The sequence below is a fragment of the Hesperophylax consimilis genome, chromosome 18 (genome assembly GCF_061612785.1).
Source record: "Hesperophylax consimilis isolate HC1 chromosome 18, BYU_Hcon_1.0, whole genome shotgun sequence".
Classification (NCBI taxonomy): Eukaryota; Metazoa; Arthropoda; class Insecta; order Trichoptera; family Limnephilidae; genus Hesperophylax; species Hesperophylax consimilis.
In genome coordinates, this window is record NC_142853.1 from 15,922,109 (window position 1) to 15,935,987 (window position 13,879).

The window sequence follows — 13,879 nt, forward strand, 5'->3', positions numbered from 1 at the left end:
ATCTGAATGGCCAGGTACTTCCCCATTATCCTCTTCCCCTCCCCACTACCTCCAACCTTACAACATACCCCAATTGGGGATACAATAGTCTCACTGGCTCCAGATGGTCGGGAGCAGTTGGGACTCTTGTGCGGTAATCACATTAAAAATAATTATAGTATAAAAAATATTATTGCATCGATAAACAAATAAAAATATCGGAAGGTAAATCGATAATATTCTTAAAACATATATTTTCAGAGTATTATAGGAAATCCGAAATCCGCGAAAATGTCGTCAGATTTTTAGATTACGAACTTTGGGTCCGAAAAAATCTATGATCTGAGTTTGCTACCCTGCCTGAATTTTAACATTTATTAGTTGAAATTGTTAAATATATATCAAAGCTTGATGATGGAAAAAACTTCGGCTCAAAATCACATAAGAATGGTAGTATACAAGATACCCTTAGTATTGCCTTGGTTAAACACCACCATTCAGTGACCACCATTTGAATAGCCAGGAACCTTCTCGTTTCCTTCGCTTCCCTTGTATCTTTAGTTTCAATGGCTGCGGATAGTCGCGACCGGGAGCAGTTGTATTTTCCGAATGATATAAAAAAGGTAAAAATTCTTTTATACAATATGGACGCCCGGTCATATATGACCCTCAAACCCTGGCGGGGTTAAAAACGTTGGTAGAAACTAAGTGCTGGATTATTATGCGTATAAAATAATAAAATATAAAAAAAACGTTTAAATGTATACATGGTATCTGGAAACTAGTGGTATAGCCGGGAAGTTGATTTTGGGAATTTTTTTGCTATCTTGATTTTGTGGTATAAAAATCTTGATTTTATGGTATAACTATCTTGATTTTATGGTATAACTATCTTGATTTGATGGTGTAACTATCTTGATTTGATGGTATAACTAACTAGATTTGAGTTCGAAGTTGGATACATCGAAACATAGACCCAGCTTCAATAATTTCCCCTAAAGTTTCAGAAAAAAATGAAATTATTAACTGGGTCAATTTGTTGCTGTGTCATTAATTTAAAGCTGTTCTAATCTATGAACTTGTATATTAATGATTTTATTTAACACTTATATTTATTAATTGACGGTTGTATACAGGCGTGCCTAACAAACACAGATTTATAGTAGAAATAAAATAATGTGTTTTTTTTTATAAAATAAAAAAAAGTGAATTGTTTTATTCATATTAAAATTTTAAAGATTTTTGGAGTCCCGCTTATCATTTTCATATAAAAACATAATTCCATTAGTTATGGAATGTTTAGGTAATAATAATGTTAACACATCCATTATAATGATATAAGTTATCCGCAATCAGCATGGGTATTTCCTGGCAATGAGCATTGACAAAATTATGAGCTAAATTAAAAACCAAAGAGACAAAGTTTAATAATATGATGAGTGGATATAAATAATTTAAACGTAAATCTTCCCTGAGAATCCTCCCATTCGGAATCGAAATGTTGCTTGAAATGGCTTTAGTAGTGTTTGGTGACAAGATATGAATAGCCAGGGACTTCCCAACCTTCCTCTTCCATATCTCCTACCCTTCCCATTCCCTTCAGCCTCACAACATACCCCAATAATTGGGTATGCCATAGTGACAAACCAATGGCTCAAAACCTAGTCGAAGCATAGTTCCGGCTTCAATAGTTTATTAAACCTGAAGTTTTAGAAAATTAAACGAAATGCTGACATCTAAGAATATCACTCTATTAAATCACATCGTGACGTTCTAAGAACAGATAAAATCCTCAGATTCGAATAATTCTGCATTTCGCAGTAAAATATTAAAGTTTTGGCCTTCGGCGAATTCGGAATACGCCATTGCAGAAAATTGGAGTTCATTGGCTCTTTATTGGTGGAAATACGAGCGAATTAGTTTTTATAGCTGCCGTAAAGCACGAAATGCGTGCTATTTGTGCTTTCGGTGCAAATTATCATAAATTAGGTTTACTGGATACTTTTCCACTTATTATCGCAGAGTTGTGAGAAAATTGAATGAGGACCATAAATTTTCTAGCAACTAGAATAATAAAATAAAAATAACATGTACACATATTTCGATAACAATAATAATACATATTTTTTATAACTATCTATTGTGATCAAGTTTAATTTGTATAAATCTATTTTAATTTTAGATTTTTCATATTCAATAAATAATACTATTACTTTTTCTAGTGAATTATTTATTAACAATTTCTGCTGTGTAATTATTATTACGCGCGGCAGTTGTTTTGCAATCGGAGATAACCAGATTTTTTTTAAAACAAAATCAATAATTAACGGAAAAGTTATTCTCGGAATTTATTAAAAAAAAATTAACAACTAAATACAAACATTCGTGGGTTACAAATAATCCAATAATATTTGAAAACTCTCTTCTATCATTATACGCGGAAAGTTGCGTGTGAAATTATTGAGGACTTAGCTGGACAGATGATTGAACCCACAATACCTGGGTGGGAACTCACTTTATTCCCGACGCATTTGTCCACTCAGCCACTAACCGGTAAATTATAAATATAATTGATTTATTTTTCCGATAATGACATTTTTAAGAACATAACCTTTTAAAGAGCTTTTGAGGAAGGAATTCAAATCCATGGCTATTAGAATTATATTAGGTACCTACTAAACATAGCTAAAACTATTTCAAGCAACTTTTCAATTTCGAACAGTAATCATTTACCAGTGCGATACTCACAGAAGAACATCATTAAAAAAACTTTCATAATATTTGTTCCAAGTATCGGGAAATCCCAAACATCGGTATCATCTCGAGACATTATCAAAAATCACAAAAAATCAACAAAGCGTTTACGTACAAAATGTTTTCAGGTGATTTCGACATTAGGACTTTTCTTTCAAATACCACTCACGCTTGGGAAAAATCGTATTAAAAAAAAACTTTTGTCAAATCGACAAGAAAATATCATTTAATTGAATAAAACACCTATGATATTATCGCATTGCGAATATAGCAATAGAAAATATTTTAGGGAAGTAAATAAAGGAAGAAAACAACGATATATTGCATGTACAGGGTTTTCCAATAAGAGGTGTTATTTTGAATAGCCCGCTATTTCGGTAGATGTTACTTTTGAAGCTGTCATTTTTTGACATTTGACAAGTAGAAACTACGCCATTAATAAAAATGGAACGATACACGCTTCAACAACGCATTGAAATTATTAAAATTCACTTGAGTGAATCAAATGCAAATCATCTTGAGTGATGAGGCCCATTTCCACCTCGGTGGCTTCGTCAACAAGCAAAATTGTCGCAACTGGGCCTCGGAAAACCCAAGAGTTATTGTTGAAAAGCCTCTCGATCCTCAACGTGTGACTGTTTGGTGCGGTTTATGGTCCGGCGGAGTGATTGGACCTTACTTTTTCGAAAATGAGGCTAGAGCAACAGTTACGGTGAATGGATTGCGCTATCGAGAGATGATTAATGATTATTTATGGTCGGAATTGGATGGTATTGATCTGGACAACGTTTACTTTCAACAAGACGGCGCTACGTGCCACACAAGCAACGAAACCATTGATCTTTTACGATTGAATATCAAAATAGCACCTCTTATTGGAAAACCCTGTATGTAATATTTTGTACATACTTAGTAACAGTGGAAGGTATAATAATTCGAATAAACAACAAAAGTTTTAATGGTTGTTATTTTTAGACACGGGGTCTTCTTCTCAAATTCAAACTCACTGCACGGAAAAAAACAAATGACTGAAAATTTTCAGGCAAACGTTACTGCAAAAGTTTAATCGCTTAGTCAAATGAGAAATTCAGGAATGCAACATGATATACACATAACTACGATGTACCGATATAAATATGTATACAGGTTATCGCAAATAAAATCTGCCTCTGCTAAAGATAACCACAGATAAACATACCAAGATATAGTAAGAATATATCCTAAAATGGGAAAGGAAAATCTATTGGCAACGGCACAATAGTAAAAATTCGGTAATCTAAAATAGTTTCGACCACGTCTACAGTAAAGTATAAAATCGTTTTATTGGATCACGTAACTCGCAACTTAGTAGGTCGGACGTAGCATATATCTTCTACGTAGTAAATGTAACACACAGAAAGGTATTTAGTATGTACTAGGGTTCCTCCCAATAAAAAAATATAACCCGCCCGGTAGTTTTTGTCGAAACCAACGTTGTCATCGTAATTGTAATAATAATGACATAGCATTTATATAGCGCAGTTTAGTGTCATTTCACGCTTAACTATAACACACTTAAAAATAGTAATTTAGGATTAGTGGTCATGTTCTTAAAATAATTCCTAAACTGCGCCTTACCAAATACAAATCTAATGCTATACCTATTCCTAAAGTGCGCCTTACCAAATACAGATCTAATGATATAACTATTCTTAACTCTTAAACCCTACCACTCTGGAAATGTAATTATTCCTACCACGGGGTACTGGGATACCCCGGAACACCTGTGGACGCGACTGCACTTGCCGGGCGGTGACGGCTTCCTGACGTACTTACGCGCCAATTATCGAGAGTAGATTAGCTAGAGCGATTTTTGCAACAGTGCAATATTGTTAAAATTGTTGATATTTTAAACACCAGGGGGGTACTCCAGTACCCCAGGTAGGGTTTAAGAGTTAAGTGCGCATTACCAAATACAGATCTAATGCTATACCTATTCCTAAAGTGCGCCTTACCAAATACGGATCTAATGATATAACTATTCTTAAGTGCGCCTTACCAAATACATATCTGATAATATAACACTATGTAACTGTATATAACTATTTAAGTCAGGTAAACCGAGTATTCATTCAACTATTATTACACTAGTAGATATTTATTTTAATTATGTATTGTCTAACTGCACTTCTATTGACAACTGTATCACTTGCAATAATATTTTTGTGTACACATTACTTGTGCTGTAATTTATTACTAATATTCTCCTGTGTACCACTCTATGCTTATAATCCGATGTATCATTCTATTGTAAAAGCCATTTTATGGAGTTTAAATAAATATAAATCGTAGTTTTAGAAAGTTTGAGCAAAATTGGAGAATACAATATCAATAAACTTATTAGATTAGTATTCTATAATATACTAGCCGATGTGTACCCAGCGTTGCTCGGGCACTTATGAATGGTTTGGGGTAAAGTTTTGAGGTTGTGAATTCTAGAGTACCTGACAACTGGGTGCATTTTTAAACCTCCGCATACCCAATTTCTACCGATTTATAACAAGTTTCTCGTTAAGTCCTAAAGTTTTTAAGTTCCAACAAAAAAGTTTATTTTAAGATAATATGTACACATTTGTTATGCCGAAACATTAATTATATAAAATTCCCTAGATAGAAAAAAAATCGCAAAGTAAGAAAATTATTTTGTTTTCTTATAGGCATGAAAAAAATTACATTCGATCTTTTTTTTAATATTTGCGCGCTCCCTCTAAGGCTGATTTTAGTGTCACGCTCACCGTCAGCGCTCATAGATCTGCGCATAGTTCGTCAGCGCTGAGGCTCAGCGTGGCTCGTTTCAGTATCGTACTGACCGCCTTACTGTACAGTCGAAGACCAAAATGCGGAGTGTATTAGTTATTGCTGCTTTGTACTACCTATCCCAAAAAAATAAAAACCGGCGACGACGAAGACTCCATGTTCATCCATTGATTGAGCAGAGAGCCGTTGCTGGAGACTTTGTCTTGTTATATGGCGAACCTCATCGATAAATCGACCTGTATCCACTTCGCGATTCGCCATGACTGTACACGCGATGACGTCTGCTCCGCTCGACACTAGAACGCTCGCTGAAAGCAGAGGCGCTCGTGCGATCGTCAGCGCCGACAGCTACGCGGCGCCGACGCGCGACGCGTACGGCCGCGTAGCCATCAGCGCTGACCACCTTGCGCGCTGATAGCTACGCGTCATTCAAAAACGCTTCCTAGAAGTTCATATATCTCGACCATCAGCGCCGACGGTGCGCGTGCGGTCGGCGTGACACTAAAATCAGCCTAACATTCTTATTTAACGTATCTCCCTTTAAAACCGTCTTTGAACGCTTATGGTGGACCTTAGGGGCCTTATGGTGGACATAATATTATCGTATTGTAATTAAAGTATTATTTTATATTATTAAAGTATTTATTTGTTTCCCTTAATCGTGCGATGTCTTACTTGGGCGTCTTCGACCTCTTCAACCATTCACTTCCAAATCATACATTCTCCTTGCACCCCTTCCTTTGTTCATCGCTTACTTCTCATTTTACCACAAATAATTATTTGATTCGTGTCTTCTTCGGGCATCCCCAACTTTTTCTACCATTCTCTTCACGCCCGAGGAATACTTAACGCAATATCGCTACACCGGAAAGAGATACGGAGTAGAATTAAAGTCGATGTAATGTAGTTTTTTAACAGTAACACTGTGGTATACACTAGTGAATGGAGGAAGAAGTCGGAGACGCCTGAGAAAGACATTAGCAATAGCGAAACATGGCGGGTCCACTAGTACTTGATAAATTACAATAGCGTATTATCTAAGGTTGATATTTTCAGTTGCGAACTTACCAAATACAAGAGGTCCATAAAAGAATATTTCTCTGATGGTTTGTGAATAGTGTTTATGTCTTTATTGTTTATATCTCTATTATGATTTGATTTATATCTACAACCTCTCTCCATGGCTATAAATGTATTGTTTTGTAAATTTTTCGTTTTATATAATTTTGTTTTGTATAAATTTTTTAAATTCATCTTCCTTTTTCACCGATTTAAATAACTTTTTCCATATTATGCTGTCTCAGTTAGTCACAAGGAGGAAATCCATAATTGGTTTTATTTGACTATATAATACTTATGTACAAACTAATTAAATATAAACTGTCGATTTCCCGAAAAGGAATAAATAACTAAATAAAAGATTCGGCCACAGAGGGTTAAGTTATACCACAGAATAAAAAAGAAAACAGCTATACCTACGTCAATATCACCGCGGTCATCTATCTTGCGACCTCATGTAATCATTAATCAATACCCGTATTTTATTTACTGCGTTCGCTTCTTCTGGGAATTCACCCTAAAACATTACTGGGTTGCTGAAGGGATGGATGGTTTCGCGTAAATAAAATTTCAATTTGAAATTTTAATGCTATGCAGATTACATTACCCAATGAGAAAAGCTGCATTATTTAAAAAAATCGTGTTATTTTTTATTATTATATTGAATTGTGAATGATTTACGCATTGTTGTGAAGGTTGAAGGTTCATGATTTATCAAATATAATAAATATGCATGTATAAATATGTATTAAGGGACGTACCTGACTTAATTTAACCATTGATTCTTGACATTATTGGAAATCATGGGTAAAAATCCCGTTGATTAAATATAAACTTTTTAATTATATAAAAATCCCGGCTTACGCAAGTAAATTTAATTTAATTAATTTGTGTTATTTTAGGGATATTTGCGGCACGTTCCAGAGTAGAAGATTCTCTCACATTTCCTCCTCCTCCCCACTACTTTCAGTCTCACAACACACCCCAATTGCGGGTGAGGTAGTCTCACAGGCTCCAGACGGTTGGGTAATTGGGACTCTTATGTGGTATTCACATAAAAAATAGATTATATCTGTACCCGAGAAGCATACGGATGAAAGTCCAAAATTTGAAGAAATGAGTTTTTGATGAAGACATGAAGTAAATTATCATGTTCATTAGTGGCAGAAAGATGCAAGCCTTATCTTGAATATTTATGGTATTTTCAAAAATATATAAGGATGCAAGAACCATTACATCGTAGACGCATAAAGATGTACATTGGACTTGTATCTTTCTGCCTCTAACATTACTACGCTTTCCATGGAAGTAAACATTCGAATGTAGAAAGTCCATTTTGCGTCCTTCTGCCTCTAATTTCTATGTTTTCTGTGGAACTAAACACAACACGCCCAGTGCTCAGAGCTGTCATACATTAGTATGGAATGTAATATTATTTAAAAGGAATTTCTGATATGTTTATGATAATTTATGATGACTGATAATATTTCATTTTTAAAACAGGCGCAACATTCGAAGAATGTGCAGCTTAAGTTATGACACTTATGACCGTAGACAAAAAATCACTCTTCAAAACGCGTTAGGGGCAAATATCGTAATCGTAAAAGCAAAGATTTCAACAAAGACCATGACTTTGTAAATCAATTATTTGTATAATTGTGATCGAATGTGCAGCATAAGTGGTCTCGGACAATAATTCTACCTAAAAAATAATGATCATTTCAACAACAAATCGATAAAATCCAATTTTTAATATACATATTCTACTATTCTGCCCAACTGAAATGGAGTTTTGATACCCCAGTTAGAAGTTTAGTATACTATAATGTGTAGCTAGAGCTTATATTTTTATACTCCAGTTATAAGCTTAGTATGACCGGTCAGTGGTTGAGTGGGCATAGCGCTTGGGTCTCACCCGAGCGTCGCGTGTTCGATTCCTCGGCTGGCTAAGTCCTCCATCACAACACAAGCAACATTTTCGGCTTTCTGTGGTGGTAGTAGGAGATTTTCAAACATTGTTGGGTTATCCGTGACCCGGGAATGTTTGTCTTTCTTTTAAAAAAAAAAAAAATATATATATTATAATGTGTAGCCAGATCTTATATATTTATATCCCAGTTATAAGCTTAGTACATTATAATGTGTAGTTAGAACTTATATTTTTATACCCCAATTAGATGCTTAGTATACTATCATCTATAGTTAGAGCTTATATTTTTATACCCCAATTAGATGCTTAGTATACTATTGTGTGTAGTTAGAGCTTATATTTTTATACCCTAATTAGATACTTAGTATACTATCATGTGTAGTTAGAGCTTATATTTTTATACCCCAATTATATGCTTAGTATACTATCATGTGTTGTTAGAGCTTATATTTTTATACCCCAATTAGATGCTTAGTGTGCTATCATGTGTAGTCAGAGCTTATATTTGTATACCCCAATTAGATGCTTAGTATACTATCATGTGTAGTTAGAGCTTATATTTTTATACCCCAATTATATGCTTAGTATACTATCATGTGTTGTTAGAGCTTATATTTTTATACCCCAATTAGATGCTTAGTGTGCTATCATGTGTAGTCAGAGCTTATATTTGTATACCCCAATTAGATGCTTAGTATACTATCATGTGTAGTTAGACCTTATATTTTTTGTGTACGATTAGAAGTAATTACAAAATCAAAACAAATTCAGTTATCTTTCAGCCGAGGAGATAAACAACTACATACTTCAAAAGGGGTGTGGTGTAAAGTGAAGGAAGGGACGGAAAAGAGAAGAAGGAAGGTTGGGAAGTACCTGGCTACACAGATAAGGTAAACAGAATTAAAACTATTTCTAAATTTATAACTTGAGGTGATTTTGCACAAAAACGGCACTATACAAATCATCCAAATTAAAATCATTAAAATTATTAATGCTTAAATAATAATCATCTACATATTTTTTGATTTCGTCATTCTTCATTGAATTCGCTTCACGTATTAGCTTTTTAATTTCTATTCATTGCGTTGTTACTACATTGGTACTATTGTTACTATTAGATCTCGTCACTAAACGCAGCTAAACCCATTTCAAACAACGTTTCAATTCTGAACGATGGTCACCAGAGCGATACTGAAAGTGTCTTCCATTCTGGAAGGTGCCAGAGTGGAAGATACTTTTGGTATCGCAAATATACCTTAAATTATTTTAAATGGTAAATTGTGAAATAACATAAATGAACGAAATAAAATTTATTTGCTCAATCCGGGAATGAACCCGTGACCTCCGGATTGCTGTTACATACATTAGTGATTACTTTACACTCTACTACCATCTTTTAAATTACAAACATTTTTTTATTACTTCAACTTACCATCAATTTACCTGTAAACTATACGAGCATAGAAACAAATAAATTCTTAATTGTTGATTCTCATCTGGGCGATATTGAGAATATATTTTAAGAAATGAAGAGTAAGTAAACCAAAAAGTAAATAACTTTCAATCGCTATTTTATTTATTACACATCCTCTGCAAAATAACCAAACAAAAACACACCGCCTTGTTTTGAGGACACAATTCAAATAGTAATTCTATTCGGTTGTAGCTCCATACCCACTCAGTGCTCGAGTGCAATCATGCACCCTGGCCACCCATTAGCGTCGGTGCATTGGAAACACTACCACGAATGCAAGCCATCGACAGTCGACAGTCGACAACTGCAGTTGTTGGGACTTCACACCACTTCGGTTAGTTACTAATTTGAATATTATACGAAATTCATTTGCACGGTTAATTAATTGGAGGATGACTGAAAATTTATGCAGCCACAGTTATTGCGAAAATTGTGGCGGCATTATATTGAGAGGGGTTTCATAGTCCACACAAAATTACAGGTTTGGACGGGTTCAAATCATTAAAATTCAACATCAATTGCAAATTATGGTGTTTTGCCTCATTTGAAATCTTCATAGACCATGATACAAATGGCGTTGAGTTGAAAAAAAATACATTGACCAAGAAATTTCATACAGAAAACCCGTGCAAATTTCATGACATCACAGATTTTTTTTCTGCTTGGCACAAACAGATTTTCTGCTTTATGATCTATTTATAATAATTTAAAAACGAGAAATTATTTGGTAAGTTACCCATCTAGCGAAATACTAACTGTTCCCCGCCACCCTTGCGGTGGCTCAGTCTGTATGTGTAGATAGAGAAACAATAACGGTTGTTGCTTTTACGTCCAGATGGCGCAGTTTTTTTAAAGCTTGGTTTTACCTATCACAGGTGACATCTATACTATAATATAGATATATAAAAAACACACAAGTATTCGAATGAAACGTTGTGTCAAAATATCAAAGCAATCGGTACTTTCAGAGATTTAAGATTTTGAACAAACGAGCATTTACATTTTTATTTATATAGATAGATATTAGGTACGTATTATTTATTGTAGATAACATATATATGGCTTAACGCCCTTTAGGTGACTTTTAGCGCATAATATTTACTATACAATTGTACAAATTTAAGCTGCAAAGACAAATCCATCTTTAGCTCCTTGCTGCAAATGTAATTTCCCCCCCAGGCAGATTGTATTAATTTGTGATGCCTTTGCGAGATTTTAATAAAAAACATTAATGGAATAAAATAAAAGCAAAAAAAACACATTAGCTTTTTCAATAAGTCGTGAGGTCGTTATGCGATTTTTGACCCCGATTTAGAGAACAAGCAAAAATATATAATTGACTTAATTAAAGGTTTAGTTTGTGGGAGTATTTGATATGGTTCTTTTGACATATTCTCATCCAGGTACAGTCAGCAAACCGGAGTAGTTTCCCACTTTCTTCAACACGTTCCTCAAGACTTGTCATCTCTACTAAATGCTAATGGTCGTGTGCGTTCTCTAGGCACTGAGGAATGCTGATACAAGTCAAGTTAAATATTGTTTGTTTGAGTAGTTCATACATTAGGTCAGATACTAACTTTTAATATTATCATTATTTGTTGATAAACTTTTGAGGGGTGAGAAAATGAGAATGGGTCATCTATGATCCCTCGTGTTTTCAACGTCCTACAATTTAATTACATAACTGTGTGATTATAAAATGACTATTATATAAGAATAAAAATTCATTACAAATTAGTAATAATTAATAATTTAATAATAATTAATAATAATTTGTAATCAGAGTAGATGATGTAGATACCAACACGTTTCCATCACGTTCATCACTATAATCCTGCGTGCGTGCAAACCACGAATAGGGATATCGTTCGTGCATCATGCCTACTGCTAGCAGTATACAGACAGTATCCTGCAACACCACTTCACCGCTTTTATGTCCTCTGCGACAAACGTCCTAACTCCACGCCGCGCCGCGCTGGCTACGGCCGACATTCCTCCGAGCGCATTAACTCGACGCGTCCCCGGCATACTGATGAGGGATCACCGCTTGGACAGTTGGATAGTTCAACTCCTTGCCTCCTTATGCGTTCCTGGCCAAATCGGAACAATGCGATTCAGCCGCGGATGTGCGGTGGCATTATATGACAACATGGTCAATGGAACAGTTCGACTGATGTACGAGTATTTCAAATGTCAAGTTTAAAGATCTTTCTTACTCAAGAGGTCTCTAATCTATTCGTTGTAGGTGTTATCATAATCCAGAAATTAATTTAGATATTTTTTTTTTTTTTTTTTAAAAGAAAGACAAACATTCCCGGGTTACAAATAACCCAACAATGTTTGAAAATCTCCTACTACCACCACAGAAAGCCGAAAATGTTGCTTGTGTTGTGATGGAGGACTTAGCCAGCCGAGGAATCGAACACGCGACGCTCGGGTGAGACCCAAGCGCTATGCCCACTCAACCACTGACCGGTCTATATATATGGTCGAGTAAATTTTTTGGTTTGATGGGTGTTTCTCTATCATTAAATGTCTTTTGCGGGAGTTGTGATTTTGTCAAGAGAGATGTCATCAAGAGATAATATGATAAATAAAGCTATAGAGGTCAAAATTAAACCGTATATTGAATATTAATTTTCGTTTACTTTTTGTTGGCTTTATTCTCTTAGCGTCTTAATTGCTTCACTAAATTCACTTCAAGTAGTTCCTTTTCTCTTCTTTTCACTGCATTGTGTCTATATAATATTGTGGTGTTTAACTCAACTTAACTGCTATTAACCTAATATACTCGTACAATACTGCCTCCACACTGTCCTCCTAGAATCTCGAGAAGGATACCGTGTTTTCAGTAATGACGGCAGAATAATACTTCATCAAAAATATGCGAACACCTCAGGACAGTTTCTCCTACTACTAACCTATTTTTATTTACAAATAAGTTACATACACCTCTTTAAAATAAAAAAAATATGTACGTTTAACATCCACAAAAATAAATTAAGGGAACCCGCAAAGGCACTGCCTTTGTATGTAGGTAATATAAAAAATCTAATAAAATTTGCAAGAATTCAACATCAAGCAAGTTGCAATGTAGGTTTCGATGTAGTATTGTTGTTAAGATATGAAACTTATTTATTTATTAACACAATTATTACCAGTTAAACAAGGATATTAAAAGTCCATATCTGTTTCGGTTAGTAGGAGTGTTTTGTGAACACCTCACTAGGAGAACCTGTGCTGAGGTGTTCGCATGCTTTAGGAAAATGTTATTATGCCGTCATAAGTAAAAGCACATCATCGTCCTTGAAATACTCAATGAGGAAATTGTGGTTCCACACATGGCGGCAGTATTGTATTCATAATAGGTTAATAGTTGTAGTAATCATAATACCATAATATTGCATAGACATAGTGGAAAGAAAAGGATACTACATGAAGTGCACTTAAAGATATAGTTAAGACGAAAGAGAATTTTAAAAAAGGTAGATGAAACTAATGCAAGTATTTAAAACATTACCAGATAATTCTATAACAATAATCTATTTAGTAGAACTAAAAACATAATAAACATGCTAATTAAATTGTGTAATGTTTGGTTTGGCGTGAGTGTATTTTGGAAAAAATTGTGTGCCTTTATTTTTTATCCATTTTGTGATAAGTTTGTGTATTCGTGAATTTTCAGCAGGTTGTTCTAGATTAGGTGGCAAACAGTTATACAGTTTAATGGAATAGTACTTACAGGATCTTTGTCCATGGGCGGAGTGTTTTATTGGGATGTTAAGGGTTAGGTTTGTTGAAGACCTGAATATTATTGAGGACTGAGATTGTAAGGGAATATGTAGTTTGTGTTCGAAGAGGAGAATCGACGCTCTGGCATAAAGTTG

General features: G+C 34.6%; 1 protein-coding gene across 2 annotated transcripts in view; it reads right to left on the minus strand.

Moving 5' to 3' along the window:
• Positions 1–13,879, minus strand: part of LOC149415430 (mitogen-activated protein kinase kinase kinase 11-like) — a 181,636-nt gene that overhangs the window by 27,885 nt on the left and 139,872 nt on the right. The gene's annotated exons all lie outside the window — the stretch shown is intronic.